Raw genomic sequence first — 8,240 nt, forward strand, 5'->3', positions numbered from 1 at the left:
TACTTATTAATTTATTTTTGTCTTTGGTTGTGGGAGTCTTTTGGACATGTAGAAAGCTGTCTGGCTTGGGGGAGACAGTTGTTCACACCTATGTAAAGAACATGCTGATGGCGAGAATTATGAACTAGCTGTAAGAATATAATTTTCGCATCTCTCAGACTTACCCAAGAATTTGGATGCAACAAGGATGCTCATTGACTATTCATATTTTTAAACCATTGTAAATATGGTTTTTTTTTAATAGAATCGTGAGTTTCGATTTAGCCTTTTAAAGATCAGTTGAAGTATATAATTCATAAATACAGATGTGCTAGAACATTAGGCTATTCTAAAAAATATACATAAGGCTTAACTTTCGAAGGGGGGAAAAAAAAAAAGAATTTTCATCCGTAGATCTGGAGGAAGGGGAAGATGCCATTTTTGAGATTGTCCCAGCTCTGTTACTTTATTAATGAGGAAATTAAGACCTAGTCCGGGCCACCTGACTTTTATGCTGTCGTCCAGGCATTTAGAGGTCGGACAGTTGTTCAACTGAAATGTGTGTGTTGATGGTGTGCACTCTTTCAATCATCAGCACGGCACCGCCACCCCCCACCCCCCACCCCTGACCACAGACTTGTAACTTCACATTTGGGACATTTAGGGTGGGAAGAATCAGCGTAGCTTGTCACCATTCAATGTTAAGCCTCTGTGTTCTCCAGGGAACTGTCAACATCCGTTTGTTTTGGGTTTCTTAGAGAAATAGACTGGGCACAGTAATCTTACTTAAGGAAAGAAGTTATTTGGGTCATAAATGCCCTCATTATAAACTAGGGATAAGAAGAGCCAAACTTGCCCACACTCAGTATAAAAATTAACAACTGGCTGTGCTGAGGGGCATGGGGTAGGGGGTTGGAAACAAGATTTATAGCCTGTTCCCTTTGAGATATCATTCCTATGACTTCAGTGACACCCCTTCGACGTGGGAATCTTGTGAGAGTCAATTTTAGGAAGTTTTATCATTTTGTAAAAGTGTTAAACTTTATTTTTACTTTTTTAGAGAGAGAGAGGGAGCATGAGTGGGGGAGAGGGGCAGAGAGAGAGAGAGAGAGAGAGAGAATCCCAAGCAGGCTCCACACTCAGCGTGGAGCCCAATGCATGCATGGCTTTACCCCCACAGCCCTGGGATCGTGACCTGAGCTGAAATCAAGAGTCGGACGCTCAACCGACTGAGTCGCCCGGGTGTCCTAAAAGTGTTAAAGATTTAAAATTAGATGTAAGAAGGAAATCATTGAGTTTTCCACCGTCCTCTGTCTTGTGTGTGTGTATACATATACACACATATCTATGCCACCCCTGCTCTTTTCTCCACCCTGACTTTTCCATTGGAGATATTTGTACAGGACTGCCATCTACAGAAAAAGAAACTTTTCTCCTGGTACCCAGTGACATCTAAGTTTCCGACTGCTCAAATAAATACATGTCTCCTTGCATCCAGCTGTCTCAACAGGCCGGGGCGCTGATGGACTGCAGAATCTTTCCTTCTCCTCCTGGAGAACTGGGCATAGGACCCAGCAGGAAAATGGACCCAAGAACCTTGCCCATGCAGCAGCCATGCCAGAAGCACCAACTAAATCTAAAAACCACAGATTCAATTAACTAATCCCTCTCCTAGGATTGCCAAGAAGAAATAATCTTGTCAACCACCCCCTTTGCCGTGAGCCCTGATCCAAAGCTCAATATGCTTTTGATTTTCCTAGAGCCTTCAAAAAAAAAAAAAAAAAAAGAAATGTTATTTCAAGGCCACTCCCTGTTTTCCACATTCTTGACAGAGGTATGTTTTTCATAATCTCCACAACACTTTACTGATGGGACAGTGTTTGTTTTTAATTTCTGTACAGTATTTTTGTTGGTCTCATCTATGTTTTTATAATTAATTGAACACACAGACCCAGACTCGTCATAGAGGGCATTGTGGGTAATTACATCCCAGGAACTGTTTTCCTGCTGAAAATATGTAAGATTCATCTCCCTGTTCTTTTCTAGTCACCCGAGAACCACAGCAGCAGCAAAGATATGAAATGCCATCTTGTGAAAGAACATCGAAGACTAGTTAGTGACATCCCCCCCTGTCAACCACGATGGAGACTTGAGCTTTGTTACAAACTTTATTCCTCAATCATACGAGCAGGATCACAGCTTAAAGCACATGTAGACGGGATCTGCAAAGCGTTTTCCTCTCCATCATTTTCTCTCTTCTCTGTTTTCTCTGCACTTCGCCGGCACATGACAATTGGGTCGTCGGCTGATTTACTACAGGGGCAACAGGGCACCGCGGGTCTCTACGATGGCTGCCTTCGGCTTTTACCAACAACAGCCAAGGACAGAAGAAAGTTCCTCGTTATGAAATTACCTTGAGCGTGATGAGAGTTTCATCGGTTAAAGAAAATTTAAGTGAGAAGACTGCACCCCAGGGTTACTACAAACACATATTCTCTTCAGACGTTTCTGGGTATTAACTGATGTGGTGCTGACAGCAATTTTGAGGATTTAGTTTAGGACGCTATTTTCTTTTTCTTTTTCTTAATGTTTATTTATTGAGAGAGAGAACACGCAAGTCAAGGGGAGGGGCAGAGAGAGAGGGAGAGAGAGAATCCCAAGGAGGCTCTGCACGGGCTCTGTGCTCCCCGATGTAGGGCTCGATCCCTCAAACCGCGAGATCGCGACCTGAGCCGAAACCAAGAGTAGACGCCCAACCCACTGAGGCATTTGGGATGCTCTTTTCTTCAGTGAAAATGCTACTTATTTGGAGAGTGGCTCTGACTGCCTTGGAGGTTGAATGTGAAGAGAAAGCCTGCAAGGACAGGGCCAATCAGGCACTGGTCATATACCTACATAACTCGCCTTAAAATCGGGAGCTGACCTACTGGCTTAATGACCCCTGACCTCTGGGCTGAGACTTCCAGAACATCCTTTAGTGTGCTTGTCATGGTGGCAGCTTTTGTTCACCTTCAAGTAGGATGTTTTGAGACCCTGTTGAGAAGTAATGCTGATTTGTATGGAAACTTTCAAGTTGAAATTGTCTGTGGGTCTTTTTTTTTTTAATTTTTTATCTATTGTTGTTGTTGTTGTTGCTGCTTATAGAAATCTGAGCTAAAAGCCGGGCCTCTGCTCCCCGCCGCTTGGGTTTAATAACAAAACACAAAGCAACCATATAAACAGACCCTTTTTATCAACTGTAGGCCCCAACTTCTCCCTCCTCGAAACATGAGTCACTGGGGCCTAGAACTTATACCATAAGCAGAAACCAGATACCCCTAGAATCAGAAGTATCTCCAGCACTAATTGGATTAGAAATCACGAAGCATACTCTCAGGCTGGAGCATTCAAATCAAATTAGCCCCCATCTTGTTTTTTAAAAATAAAGAATTAGTGCCTTGTGTGTACGTTATCATCAGAAGCTAATGAGGGGGGTAGCATGACTGGGGCCCCTCACGTTACCGGAACCCCGATACCACAAGATGCCCCTTTCGTTTCTGTCGGGCAAACCTGAGCTGGGATCTTAAAGGGCCACCGCTTAATTCCCCACTGAGGCGTAATGACAGGAACTCCTCACTTTGCCAGGGGCAAGTGGCAGTCCAAGAGAGGTGGTGACAGGCCCAAGACCTCACAGGGGTCTGGCAGCGGCAGCTATGGGTGTCCGTACCCGCAGCGCTGGTGATCTGGGTACTGGCCTGGGTCAGCCAGAGCTCTGTGGTCGCCCTGGCCTCAAAATATCACCCGGGCCACTCGAGCGCCTCACCACAACCCGCTGGTGAAGGAGAACAGAGAACAGAAGCAAAGCAACCCAGCAGGGGATTTCTCCCTCTGGTTAGAAGGTAGGAGAATGGAAAAGACCTTTGTTCTTGGGGGAACGGCGAGAGAAACTCGGCAAAAATAAAAGTGGCCTTTTCAATCAGGCTGCTTAAAAGCGGTGGGATGCAGGAAACTCCCGATGAACTGGATTCCAGACAGAAGCGAGCTGGTGGGAAGGTCGAATCTGGAAGCGTCCCAACAAATCACCCAGCCCATGCTACCCCAGCTAAGGAGAAGAGCCAGAAAACAGGCCCCATGGCGCTTGGACTCAGAAGCCCAGACAGATCTTAACCCAAAAGGAAACGCCAGCCTCTGGAATCCCAGCTTGACCCCTTTTAGCTCAAATACTGGCAAGATCGGAAATGTAGATCTACGAAAAAAAATGACGATCACCTAAAAGTATAACTTTGGGAGTAAATATGAAAGACAGTGTTGATCAAAATTTATTTAAAGGGTGATTTTAAAGCAAAGATAATGGCAATGTGCTGTGGGGGGTTAAAACATACCCAGAAGTAAGATATATGACATCGTAGCACAAAAGAAGGGGGCATAAATGTGAACGGCCTGTTAAAACCTTACACGTAAAGTGGCGTAACGTTAATTTAGTGTATATTATATTCAGGATGCAAATTGTAGTCTTTGTGCAATCATTTAAAAAAAGAAAAAGAGTTGGTTAAGCATCCGACTCTTGATTTCGGCTCAGGTCATGATCTCACGGTCATGGGATCAAGCCATACATTGGGCTCCATGCTAAGTGTGGAGCCTACTTGGGATTCTCTCTCTCTCCCTCTCTCTCTGCCCCTCCCCTACTGGCATGGGTGCTCTCTCTCTCTCTCTCTCTCTCTCAAAAGAAAGAAGCATTAAAAAAGGAAAGAAAAGAATAGGATATTCTCTCTCTCTCTCTTTGAGAGGCGAACAGATGTGCCACCCAGATGTGCCTTCAGCATGCGGACACTCACCCCCTACCCCAGTTCTACAAGAGTTCACTACCACGGCTTCTTGCTGAATTTTTTTTTTTTTTTTTTTTGAGAATTGTCCTTGGCCCTGGAAAGCAACCTCACCCAAGGTTACCTCCCTTTTCTGGGGGGCAGCCTGCATCCTAGAGGTCCAGCCTCTGTGCCTCAGCTGGGGAGACTCCAGCTCCAGAGTCCGTGGTCGGATTGGCTAAGGCGTTTGTGGCAACAGGATCCGGTTCAACTTCTCCCCTCGGTCTGCTTCCCCTCCCCCCACCCCTTTCAGGTGTCGGTCCCGAGACCAGTCCCAAGAAAGCATTGCACGCAGTCTGTTTGCTGGGGAAACTGACCTATGGGCCCAGGTCACCTGCCAGCTGCTACGATGAAAACCTTGTCACCTGGGCTGAGTAGCTGTGCCCTTACCAAAATTTTCACTGGTGGTGAGCTAGGATGCCATACCCCGGAGTGGAACGCGCTGAGGGAATGCTCAGGTGTTCAGAATTTGGGGGAAATAGTAATTACAAACACTATAGAATCAGATGGTTGCTGCTAGAAAGGATCAGTGCACTGGAGAAAGGCAGTAATGGACCATTGGTTGTTAATCAACGTAAGGCAAAGTAGGAAAAGCAGAGGACATCTTTGGCAGTGTATGCGGAGACCCCCGTCTTCGGCAACTGGAGGGCAGAGACGGCTGCGAAGCAGGCCCTGGATTTGACTATGGGAGAAGATGCGCCCAAAGGAGCAGGGGAGTCTCAATGCCGAGGTCAGGACTTTGTGGGGAAGGAGTGGGAAGGGGCTGGCTGGGCCGGCATATTAAAACATTTAAAACCCCAGATCACCTGGAATTCTCTAGGCCTGAAGAAGCATCCTGCTCCTCTCCTTACAGGCTGCCAGCCTTTGCATGAAACACAGATGAGGCCCACTTTGTAAGACAACGTGTGACGACTCTCTCCCACACCTCCCCTTGCTGCCTGCAAACCTCCCAGCTCCCCTCCTGCCTCCAGACCAAGAACGAAGGTCCATTCACAACAGAATCTGGCCAGGGAGGTGTAGTCCTGCTGGTGGAGGAAAGGGAATATAGCCCTGATATAGCTGTGGATCCCAGCGAACATGTGCCTACAGGAGTCATGGGTTGTGTGTGGGAGTGGATGGTGAGGGCGCAGGACATAGGAAGACTCAATGTGACGTTGGATAGGGAAGGTGTATATATATGGAAGTACTCTCCGTTGACACAGCATCTAACACTCTGGCAAGGGACCCAAGAGATGGAGCTGGTCCCCTACCAAGTTGGCTAAACCAAGTCAAGATGTCCTCACCTGTCATGGCAGATGGTGGGGGAAAGGATCCAAAGGCTTGGAAAAGTGGACAAGCTAGAGTGGATACACTCCGTAAAGCCAGAGGACCCGACAGCTGATACGTTCCGCAAGAAGGCCTGGAACAACGTTGCATTTGCCGAAGCAAAAGAATGCACTAAGAGGGCATGAAGAAGCTCCATGGGAGCTCTCCTCTGAAGGTCAAGGCTGTTGGTGGAGATCCTGATGCAGAACTGAGCTCCCTGGTAGCAACGAGGATGATAGAGGCCAGGGAGTAGCACTTACCATTAGATACAAGGGGAGTCCGTGTAATCATCGTGATGAGCACCAAGGTGGGGCGTGGCAGTTAGAGGGATGTGACCCGCAGAGAGCGATGGAAGTGGTTAAATGAAGTTTGCATTCTGAGGGGAAAGACAGACAGGCAGCCAGCGAGGGTATTGCACAATCTATACGGCCAAAATACATCAAGGGTGGATAATCGGGAGGCCAAGGGCAGCCCTCACAATGTAGTTAACAGTCCTTGTCCACTTTCTCACACTTGGAACAGACGGGAGGTGATGCTGGCTTTCCAGTTCTTCCTACAGCCATTTACTTGGCCATCTGGACTCTGCTCACATATTCGAGGATTTGTGGACATAGGCTGCTGCTGACATTGATATCTGAGGACCTGAAACATGATTATGCCTCCCATGGGGGGGTGAATATAAGGCCCAGATAATAAATAATGTCCTGGCTAAGGCCTGGTTCGCCTTGGGTCCATTTGGGTCTGTAGATCCACCCAGTAGTTATTTGCCCAGTCTCTGAAGATACCATTGGAATTGGTAAGTGGCAACTCCCCCTACACCCGCCACATACCACACATGTCGGTTCCTTGGCCTGTGGGGTTATGGTTATCACAGTAAGGAAGGCCAAGCGGAAGCCCCCTGGAATCTCCCTCCTCCCGGCCCCCCGCCAAGACAGTAAACCCCCCAAAAATGTTCATCTCGGGGGGGAAGTTGTGGAGAGGCAGAAACACGCGAAGAATGCCGGGGTGGTGGCCCCATCCTATTTTAACATAATTCACCGGTTTGGCCCCTGCAAAATCCAGACAGATCCTGGAGGATTAATGTGAACTCGGCAAGCAGTAACCTCAGTTGAGCTGTGATGCTACATGTGCTCTCTTTGCTGGAGCAGATTACGTGGCCTCGAGCACACGGAGTGGAGCCGTGGATCAAGAGAACGTACTCCTATCTGAAGGAGAACCAGAAGCAGTCGGCATTCACATGAGATAAACCACCATATATATTTTTGATCTTGACCCAGTGTTATCTTAGCCCTCCCACCCTTGGTCATAATGTGTTCTGAAGGGATCTGAGCTATCTGGCCATTGCACATACATCACATTTGTCTGTTACATCAATGACATCATCTTAGTCCAAACAGATAAGCAAGCAGTGGATACTGGAGGCTTTGGTCAAACACATGAACTCCTGAGGGTAGGAGATAAGCCCAGTAAAGATTTAGGGATCTGCCACATGAGATCTGATTACCTGATGTCATAAGAAACTCTGGGGTGTGGCAAAGGCGGAGGGGAGTGGATTCACTGAAAAGAGGCCACATGGAACTTTCTGGGGAGATGGAAAGACTCTATACTTTGGGATGTGGATTACACTGGTGGGGGTGTGTGTGTGTGTGTGTGTGTGTGTGTGTGTGTGCGTGTGTGTGTGTATACATACATATATTTGTCAATACTTATCAAACTGCATGCTTAAGGCTTGGGATTTTGCTGGATGTAAATACTGCCATTAACAAGGAAGAAGAAACAAAGCCAAAAAATTAGTGCAGGATCTCCATGTTTGGAGGGATGTAAGACTAACATTTTAACCCCTTTTCACTCCTCCCACCCCAACGGATATACCTGTTTAAGGGAATGATCAACTAGGTTGTTTGGGTAGAAACCCCAAGGCTTGCGCTTCCCCGAAGGGAAGACTCTGAATGAGTCTCCAAGACTCATAAGGAGCTAAGGGACCTGCCGCTCTGTCCTGATCCTGGTGATATAGCAAGACCTTGATTTGTAGAGTGGTTGGCACAGAAATCCAAGGAAAAAGCAGGTACTTCTGTGAGTATGTGACCCAGGAAAAGTTCCATAAAGGCAATCACA

The sequence above is a fragment of the Panthera leo genome, chromosome D2 (assembly GCF_018350215.1).
Source record: "Panthera leo isolate Ple1 chromosome D2, P.leo_Ple1_pat1.1, whole genome shotgun sequence".
NCBI lineage: Eukaryota > Metazoa > Chordata > Mammalia > Carnivora > Felidae > Panthera > Panthera leo.